Raw genomic sequence first — 11,519 nt, forward strand, 5'->3', positions numbered from 1 at the left:
TTATTTTACTTTTCAATTATACATAGTGTTCTGTGCAAATTTAAATACTCTTGTATTTTAAAATCTGTTAATTGATAGTTTTACACAAGTAGTTTCATGTGTCAACCTCATGTTATGTAATGATACTCTCAGGTTGCATCATCCAAGACCCAACCTACCTTTGCTTCCCAGTGTTGCTGTCCTTATGTAGAGTTAATGCTCTAAGTTCAGGTGTTTTCACTGTCATAAATTATTTATTTGGTCAGCATTTATTAATTTTGTTAATATAATTAACATGTCTATTTTATTATTTTTTGTACCAACCTATTTTATTATTTTTTATACAAACCAAGAAAGGAATAACATTTTGCTTTGCCAATTAGGGAAGTCATTATAAACTATAAACCACAAGGTAATTGGTGCAATATCCGGCTCTGACTCACTGGGACCCCATTCACACGTCTAAATTTATTGTATTTTATTTAATTAAAGTTGCACACTATGTTAGTAATTACTGTACTCGTGTAATTTTTTTAAACTTACATATTTACATTTAATTTAACCGAATAGGGTGTGAGTTAGAAAATGAGTGGATAATTAACTGGTGATTATAAAATGATATTAAATGGCACTGTGCAGTGTTTATTCACATTGTGACAGGTCCGTTTCCTAGGTGGAGGCTTTGCCATTGAGATTTGAGCACCTAATTCGGCTACAATAGGCAGCTACCTAAAAGTAAGCCCTATTAAGTCAATGTATATACAATAATTTTATTACATTTATTCACTTAATTAATTCATCAATGAAAATAAATATCAGCTTTGCAAAGCTTTGTAAACCATATGAAATATAAAATTCTAAAATTGGAAAAATGATGTTGTGAAAAAGAACTGTTTTGCCACATAAATGAAAAATAAAACCTATAGTTAGTGTAAAAATTTGCTCCATTGACCAATAAAGCACAAAAGAAATGTGCATTTTTGTATTAGTTAACATGTCCTAGTGTACAGGATTTGACAGATAAGTTAAATGTCAGATTACCATATGTGAAGTAACTGTAATGCCTTTCATTTCAGGTACTTAAGCGTCAATGGTGCATAAAAAAGTTGCCAATACAATTTTATTTGTGTGAATTATTTGAAAAAAATTCTGATTTCAACAAAATAAAACAGGGAAACAATTATTTACAATAACAGGAGAATAGCCATGACAGTTTAGTTGCCAGCACTTGCCGTTGGTATTGCTATACATAAGCATGGTAATTCCATTTTGTGCTACACAACTTTCATGGCCATGATAATGAATTTTGCTTGCTTGTTTCTTTGTTGTTTCTTTGTTTCATAATTTCATCATCATGGTGGCCTAAGGACAACATGTAACTCATGATTTTAAGAACCTGAGACTGTCAGGTGATTGATTAGATAAATGCTTTGTGTCTTATTTTATGATGTATGATGTGCTATAAAGTAAACTGTAATATTGTGGCCATCAGAATAGACATGGAGTACAATGCAAATATGCCATTTAAAAACCTTAATCTTTACCAGTGCTTAATTTACCATAAATAGATCTGTTATGAACACACATTTTCTAAGTTAGTCCGTTCTCTTTCAATAAGACAAAATACTTAAATAAGTAGTCACTGCAATCTCCTCATTTAGAATTTCAAACAGATTGTCATTTTGTCATTCTTACCTTATTGTATACTAATTATAGCAAAATGATCCACCTTAATAAAAGGATCAGTGCTAGTGCGTCAGTCTGATTGCTATGTCTCTGTCATTCCAAAACATAGTGTATGACAAACATTTTTTGCAATAAAATGCATTGCATTTGTTATTCCAATAGATGCTGCATCACAAACATTAACACTGATTTTACTCCTCCCATACCAAATGGTATAGCATTGCATGGTGCACTGCAAATGTTAAAGCTGAAGTCTGTATTAAATACTTGCATTTCAACCCATCTTAGACAGATAGAATTAGTATGTAATAAAACAACAAAATGTTTTAGAGTAGTATATTAATTATTAGTTTGGATGTGGCTAATCTATTGTAAAACATGCAATTCAGTGTAGGTTGAAAATATCAATATTTTATATCCCACAATAAAGCTAGATATGTAAATATAAATACAATACAATACAATACAGTTTATTTTTGTATAGCCCAAAATCACACAGGAAGTGCCGCAATGGGCTTTAACAGGCCCTGCCTTTGACAGCCCCCAGCCTTGACTCTCTGAGAAGACAAGGAAAAACTCCCAAAAAAAAACCTTGTAGGGAAAAATGGAAGAAACCTCGGGAAAGGCAGTTCAAAGAGAGACCCCATATATGTGTTATGTATAAAGCTGAACGTGTATTTGTTGGTATGTACAGAATGTATATTCATTCACACTGTTCAATCTATCTCAGCCAATATTTGTATAGATTTCCCATTTGTACAGAAGGGTACAGAAGACCATAGGGTATGTTTCAATCCAAAAAGTTTCCCTCTTTTGGAATTTTATTTACTGTAAGACAGGTTTCAGGATTCTTATGAATCACATAAAAACAAAGACTAGAAGTCATTTATAAGTCAACCATATGGAAGGCCTGAAAGAGGATTATGTTATATTTAGCTTCAGGGTACACAGAAAATCTAGTCAGTGTTTATTAATTTTGCAAAAAAAAAAGAAAAAAGACAAATACAGATTTTCCTAAGCTCAAAATATGTTCAATTTTTTAAACTGTATTTTATTCTGAAAATAGGTAACAAATTGGCAAGAGCTGCTGCCTCACAGATTCAGCATACTGGTTTCAAATCCTGCACTCATTCACTGTCTGTGAGTTTGCAGCTGCTCTCCATCTCTATATGAGGTTTAGTTTAATGTCATGACAGGTTACGTTAAATTGCAAATAAAACTGATCCTAAGTGTGTGGAAGTATGTGCATGTGCCTCCCCTGCAATGGACTGTTACCCAGTCCAGGGGTTTTTCCCACATTGACCACAATGCTGTAGGGACAGGATCAAGGCTATTCATGACTATGAATTGGAATAGTGTACTGTATTTAAAAATCTATTTGCATATCTCATCATCCGAGGCTGTAATATTAGATGATTATTAAATGCAGGGGATGGCAACTGACATAGTTTCACATTTCCAAATTATCACAAGTTCGCTCCTTTTCCTGACCGCCCATAACCTCCTTCATGACCATACCATTGCTGTATGAATGCTTTCCAGTACGGCAGTCTCTGTCCTTTATTTTCTGTCTTTCATTCTGTCATAGCACATAAAACATGAGACATCAGGCAGAGGAGCCTATTTGCGAGGTCCAAAACACACACTTTCCCCTATTTCCTTGCTTCAGCATTGTACACATTGTACTTGCTGGTGAGCATTCAGTGGTTGCAGCTTTTGCATACACATGTGCCAGCCCCTATGACTTAAGACAATACCAAACCTTTTTGGATTTGTTGGGTTGAGTTTCATCCTGGTTGAACTGAGTAACTGAGGGTATCATACTTTATGACCAGCTGTAAGAGGATCACACCACGACTGCTCCCAACCACCTAATATTATATAAATAAATTCTGCAGCTGAAAATTGTGTAGTGTAACGGAGCTTTTACACATCTGCAAAAGTCATTTTGCACTGCTAAGAAAATGCAAGTTTTTTTAAAATCTGTTATGAAATTCGTGTTTTCATGCCTTCTCAGAACAGTAACAATAATATAATACCAATAACAGAAATACATACATAAAACATTTTATGCAGAGTATAACATATATATTGAATTACAGTATATACTTAATATATTTACAAGTATTTCTGTGTATATAATGTTAAGCACATGAGCATCAGGAGTGTTGAACAAATTCTCCTCTAGGGAAATATATATATATATATATCATGGTGTTTATTATTTTGCAATATATATATACATACATTGTCACATGAATAAGGACCACCCAGAAGACTCAGGTAAGCCTGTCAATGCTGCTCCATGGGAAGAGGGGATTGCTGTTGATATCCATTATGCGATATTGAAGGTTAAAATAACAGAATACAATAACACAGTCCGTCTTGAGAGGCGCTGCTATTTCTCTAATATTATAAATAACAATGCTAGTAATCCCAGAGTCTTATTTTCTACAATTGATCGTCTGTTAAACCCAGGTAACTCAAAGGAATGCCCCCAGAATACTTCCAGTGAAACCTGTGAGAACATTGCTGTATTTTTCAATCAAAAAATTAATGATATTAGAGATAACATAGTATATCTCCCCAACACTGCAGAACCTCCAAAGCCCAGGTACTCCATTATAAACAAATTAAATGCTTTTACCAGGATAGATTTACCTGAATTACATAGTATAATCTCTCAACTGAAACCCTCCACCTGCGTCCTTGACCCAATACCAACCAGGTTTTTCAAAGAAATATCAGACGTGCTAATTGTCAACATTCTGGACATAGTTAATTCGTCATTAGATACGGGGGTCTTCCCAGACTGTCTTAAGACTGCTGTAGTTAAACCCCTTCTTAAGAAACATAATCTCGACCCCTCGGCTCTTGAACATTTTAGACCCATCTCCAACCTGCCCTTCTTAAGTAAAATTCTAGAGAAGGCAGTCATTTTGCAATTAAATGACCACCTCAATAAACCTGCTATTCTTGATAAATTTCAGTCAGGTTTTAGAACAAATCACAGCACAGAAACTGCACTCGTTAAAGTAGTAAATGACTTGCGGGTAAATGCAGACAGAGGCCATTTATCTGTTCTCATCCTCTTAGATCTGAGTGCTGCATTTGACACCATTGATCACAATATTCTTAGAAATCGCCTTAGTCAATGGGTGGGCCTCTCTGGCAGTGTCTTAAATTGGTTTGAATCCTACCTGGCAGGTAGAAAATTCTTTGTGAGTTGTGGTAATCACATCTCAAAGACACATGATATCCGATATGGTGTTCCACAAGGCTCTATCCTGGGTCCGCTGCTTTTCTCAATCTACATGATTCCTTTAGGTCAGATTATCTCAGGTTACAACGTGAGTTACCACAGCTATGCTGATGACACACAGCTGTACTTATCAATAGCACCTGATGACCCGACTCTTCGATACACTAACACAATGTCTTACTGGTATTTCTGAATGGATGAATAGTAATTTTCTCAAACTAAATAAAGAGAAAACTGAAATCTTAGTAATTGGCAATAATGGATTCAATGAGGTTATCAGAAATAAACTGGATACATTAGGATTAAAGGTTAAGACAGAAGTAAAAACTTAGAGGTAACCGTTGACTGTAATCTGAATTTTAAATCACATATTCATCAGACCACTAGGACAGCATTTTTCACTTAAGAAACATAGCAAAAGTTAGACCTCTTATATCATTGAAAGATGCTGAGAAATTAGTTCACGCGTTTGTTTTCAGTAGACTAGATTACTGTAACGCACTCCTCTCAGGACTACCCAAAAAAGACATAAATCACTTGCAACGAGTGCAGAATGCAGCTGCTAGAATCCTAACTAGGAAAAGAAAATCCGAACACATTTCTCCAGTTTTGATGTCACTACACTGGTTGCCTGTGTCATTCAGGATTGACTTTAAAATACTGCTTATGGTTTATAAAGCCTTAAATAATCTCGCTCCATCTTATATATCGGAATGCCTGACACCTTATATTCCAAATCGTAACCTCAGATCCTCAAATGAGTATCTCCTTAGAATTCCAAGAACAAAACTTAAAAGTGGTGAGGCGGCCTTCTGCTGTTATGCACCTAAAATCTGGAATAGCCTGCCAATAGGAATTCGCCAGGCTAATACAGTGGAGCACTTTAAAACACTGCTGAAAACACATTACTTTAACATGGCCTTCTCATAACTTCACTTTAACTTAATCCTGATACTCTGTATGTTCAATTCATCACAATAACTATTCATAGTGGCTCTAAAATCCATACTGACCCCTACTCTCTCTTCTGTTTCTTGTTCCGGTTTCTTTGTGGTGGCGGCCTGCGCCACCACCACCACCTACTCAAAGCTTCATGATGCTCCAACAATGATGGACTGAAAGCCAGAAGTCTACGTGACCATCATCATCAGGTCCTTCCATGAAAACCCTAAATACAAAGAGGACTGTTTGATTTATGTTAGGTAGATTGCCCAGAGGGACTGGGCGGTCTCTGGTCTGGAACCCCTACAGATTTTATTTTTTCTCCAGCTTTTGGAGTTTTTTTTTTGTTTTTTCTGTCCACCCTCGGACCTTACTTATTCTATGTTAATTAATGTTGACTTATGTTTATTTTTTATTGTGTCTTCTATTTTTCTATTCTTCATTTTGTAAAGCACTTTGAGCTACATTTTTTTGTATGAATATGTGCTATATAAATAAATGTTGATTGATTGATTGATTGAACTGTATTCTCTGTTTCCTATGCAATTCTGAACAAATCTGGGTAGATGATGCCTAGTGATACCTAGTCTCATTCCTGATGCACCTTCCAAACCTTACCCCTTTCGGACTTAGCCCTATTGAAACAGGCAACCTATAGAGGGAGATTGTCATTTTTGGAGTGATAGAAAAGAATTTGGAGTTCTCTCTGGCACGTTGTGCTAAAAATACCACAGCATTGTTTACTTTTGTTTAACTTTTTAGGCTATTTTTTTTACTTAACTGAGTTATCTGACCTGGTACACTGAACCCTTGCACCCGTGTCCTGGGGATTTCTTACAACATATTAGTACTTCAGATAGATATTACTTTCCTTAAAGCAAACAAATAGCACATTGTAAGATAAAAGCTAAATTTTAATCCCAGATTCCAGCTATTCCAGGTCAGCCTACCACCCAGCCCCACCATGAAGACTTTGCACTGCATCACAGTGCAGACAAATTTTGATGATTCCAACAGAATACAACAAATATAGGACACTGTGTTCATTACTATCAATGACACATCCACCATTAAGTTCTGTCCTAAGATTAGAAGAGATAACTTCATCAAAAGAGCAAAGACCCCTAGTGCTACTGGTATCTAATATTGGTAGCTGGATCATTATCTAAAGTGTTTCCAGAATCCTTCCAGAATTTGGGTGCATCATAACTAAAACAACTGCATTTTTATATCCTTATTTTTTGTTACCATTTTATTGAAGTTATTAAAAGCAAATAACATTCTTTACAAGCAAGTCAAATTTTACAGAACTAAGTTCAAGTCAAATCAACCCCCACCCATAAGAAAGAGAGCTAGGCCAAAAGAATAAAACGTTTTGCACAGTCTCTCTATGTGAGAATTTGAAAAAAATACAAATTTAAGCTGGCCAACATTTTGTAATAGCGCTGCACTACAGTATAGGCATGAATACATTTGTACATAGTAAGCGATTAAGGTTTAAGCCACTTTGAAAACACATCAGATCTCAATGGGAAAAAGAAATCCTCCTGGATATCTATACTGATATAGACTGAGTAATGTGTTAGGATTGAAAGGATGCCACATCGTTTGATGGAAATGAAAATGATCAACCTACAGAGCCCTGAATTCAAAGACGCCCCAAAAATCAGAGTGAAAAAATTTTGTGGCAGGCTAGTCAATTTTACCAAACTTTAATTGCAGCAACTCAAAATTGTACGCAGCACTTTGTATGGCCCCTGTGTTCTTGTATACATGCCTGACAACATCGGTGCATGCTTCTAATGAGATGACAGATGGTGTTGTGGGGGATCTTCTCCCAGATCTGGACCAGGGCATCACTGAGCTCCTGGACAGTCTGAGGTGCAACCTAGTGGCATTGGATGGACCAAAACATAATGTCCCAGAGGTGTTCTATTGGATTTAGGTCAGGAAAGTGTGGTGGCCTGTCAATTGTATCAATTCCTTCATCCTCCAGGAACTGCCTGCATACTCTCACCACATGAGGCCAGGAATTGTCGTGCACCAGGAGCCACTGTACCAGCATAGGGTCTGACAATGGGTCCAAGGATTTCATCCTGATACCTAATGGCAGCCAAGGTGCCTTTGTCAAGCCTGTAGCGGTCTGTGTGACCCTCCATGGATATGCCTCCCCAGACAATCATTAACCCACCACCAAACTGCTCATGCTGAATGATGTTACAGGCAGCATAATGTTCTCCATGGCTTCTCCAGACCCTTTCACTTCTGTCACGTGCTCAGGGTGAACCTGCTCTCATCTGTAAAAAGCACAGGGCACCAGTGGTGCATCTGCCAATTCTGGTATTCTATGGCGAATGCCAATCGAGCTGCATGCTGCTGGGCAGTGAGCTCAGGGCCCATTAGAGGACATGGGGCCCTTGGGTCACCCTCATGAAGTCTTTCTGGTTGTTTGGTCAGAAACATTCACACCAGTGGCCTGCTGGAGGTCATTTTGTAGGGCCCAGGCAGTGCTCATCCTGTTCCTCCTTGCCCAAAGGAGCAGATACTGGTCCTGCTGATGGGTTATGGACCTTCTATGGCCCTCTCCAGCTCTCCTAGAGTAACTGCTTGTCTCCTAGAATCTCCTCCATGCCATTGAGACTGGGCAGGGAGACACATCAAACCTTCTGGCAATGATACATATTGATGTGCCATCCTGGAGAAGTTGGACTACCTGTGCAACCTCTGTAGGGTCCAGGTATCGCCTCATGCTACCAGTAGTGACACTGACTGTAGCCAAATGCAAAACTAGTGAAGAAACAGTCAGAAAAGATGAGGAGGGAAAAATGTCAGTGGCCTCCACCTGTTAAACCATTCCTGTTTTGGGGGTCATCTCATTGTTGCCCCTCTAGTGCATCTGTTGTTAATTTCATTAACACCACAGCAGCTGAAACGGATTAACAACCCCCTCTGCTACTTAACTGACCAGATTAATATCCCATAAGTTTTATTGACTTTATGCTATACTCTGATTAAAAAGTGTTCCTTTAATTCTTTTGAGCAGTATATTTCAAAAGAGCTTTAAAATAATCAACTCTAAATGCACTTGAAAACCAATGTAGGAACTGGATTTTTAGTGGTTATGCTTCCTACTTCTACTTATGATCCATTCTGCCATAATTTGAATTACCTGTAGCCTCATTATTAAACAGCCTAACAGTTGAACATTACAGGAGTACAGTACAGTACCTGTAAATTCTGCTCAATACAAATGAGTGAACTAGCTATTCAAGGTCCAATATGTTAAGAAAGCTCTGCAATTTTACAATATTTCCATATTGCAAATATCACTTGGGTAGTGTCAAAATGTAAGCAAACTGGTGTAAGAGCAGACGCTTACATTACATGTGTACATTTGTTTAAACTAAAGTTCACCTAAGGTCCTAAAGCTTCAGTGCCTTAGCTATACTAATTTTATGATGTTGTTATATAAATTCAGATATTTTTTCCTTTTAGTAAGTTCAAATAAATAACCATATAAATTACTTAGAGATTCACAAATGCTAATTTTGCCCAACCAAAAATCCTGAACATTTCAATGGCTTTCAAATCTAGTATAGTTAGTGGAGGAGTTTTTGTAGTCTATTGGATGACCTGAAGCCAGCTACAGCCTACCACTGGTCAAGGTGTGACCACACTGAGAAAACTGCCAAGCTACAACTCTATTTGATCAGACTAAAAGAGTACCACAGCTTTCACCATGTATAACCACGTATAACTTATAGTGTTGTAAGTGGCTTATAAAGTGGTTATAGTGGCTATGGCATTGGCAGTTAAGCCACAAGTTTGCTGCTTCATTTTCATTTTCTAACTTACTGTGTGACCCTCAGCATTTCACTTAAACTGACTGTGCTCTAACTGTAAGGCACTTTGAATAAAAGTGTCTACTAAACCAACTCCAGTTTTTGTAAAAAAAAAAAAAAAAAAGAAGCGAAGACTAAGAAATATTGTAACACTTAATTAGCCCAGTATAAATGACTGTCTGTCCTACAATGGGCAGGTACCTCATCCAGATGTGGCTTTTACTGTTGGCCAATATGGGCAGCCTCTAGCTCTTTATGATTCTGAACTAAATAAGCAGGTTAGAAAATGTATAAAAAAATCAGAATATACCTTTTTTATTAGTTATCCTCGTAAGGTTCTTGGTCTCCGTCTTCTTCTCCTCTGTGTTATCAATGTCAACCAGAGAATCACTTCTTTCACCTAAACACAATCCTAGATAGTGATATATTCTTGCTACATTACACACAAGAATTTGTCTGTTTTTGTTGCCCTGTTGTGTAATTGACAGGAAGAGATAACCTTATTCAATTCTTTTTAGCAGTTATGGATTGCACAGAAGGGGGCAGCAAACTCATTCAGAATGAAGAGAACATAAAATACAACTGAAGCAATGAATCCCTCTGCAGCTATTTACTACAGTAAGTAAGAAAAAACAGCATTTATAATTCTTTAATTATTATTAAATAGGTATATATATATATATTTTTATATATATATTCTATGAAGTTTTCATTTTGATACATGTTTTATAATTCAAAGACTAATAAGTACTGTATATTAAATAATACCCACGGCATTCTTCCTGTTTTCCCTTGGTAAATATAGATTTTATCCAAGGATTCTGGTTTCATAATACAATACAATACAAAGATATGCTGTTAGTTCTGCCCTTTCATACATTTCTGGATTAATTAATTACATTTCAAAATTAAATATTAAATGAAAGCAATGTATTAAGTTATATTTTTACATTATTTTATTATCATAGATTATCATAGATTAGGCTAACACATTTTTCCAAGACAATTGACAAGGTCAGTATTTGTTACAGTCTAATACCTTAGTCATGACACTACACTACCAATAAAGCTGCTGTGTGTAAGGTTAGTGAAGAATCTTGTAATTAGAAATCAGAAAAACTTTATTGTCTATCATAACATGACTGAAATTTGTCTTTGACATGGCTCACATAAGATTAAAAACCACAAAAAGGTCAAAGTAACACATAAATAAGTAATAACTACCAAGTATAAATGAGAGAAAATCCATAAATAATATTATATTAGTATAAACTGTACTTTTTATATTTGTTTATACTGTATGTGAATAGCTGTTAAAATTAATAATGGCATGATGGGAGTAACTGGAATAAATGGTAAAGGTGTGCAAGAGGTCCTGTATAATATAAATAGCCTTTCTTATAATTGTCCAGATATAGAGTTCTGATAGCTGTAACTGATTGAAGCCATTTGTTTTACCTGTTTGATTAATAATCTTGGAAAGTTTTATTATTCTCTTCACAGTGAGAAAATTGCATCAAGAAGATTATAAAAGTGAACACTGACCCAATAAAGTGATTTACAGTATATGCCAATTTTAAAATACCCATCTCAATGCTAAAATTTCTGAGATGATCACTGCTTGGTCTTTTTAAACATAAGGTCAGCAGGATGAAGAAACAAGAAACTATCTGTCTCTTTGTCCAAGTACTTAGACAGCCCCACTGTCTTCCTCTTCAGCCTCAGGGGTTCAAAAAGAGGGTAGGGAATCTCTTGGGTTCTCTCACATCTACAGCTCATCTCTTTAGCTTTGGAGGTGTTTAGCATCA

This window comes from Polypterus senegalus, chromosome 1, assembly GCF_016835505.1.
Source record: "Polypterus senegalus isolate Bchr_013 chromosome 1, ASM1683550v1, whole genome shotgun sequence".
Classification (NCBI taxonomy): domain Eukaryota; kingdom Metazoa; phylum Chordata; class Cladistia; order Polypteriformes; family Polypteridae; genus Polypterus; species Polypterus senegalus.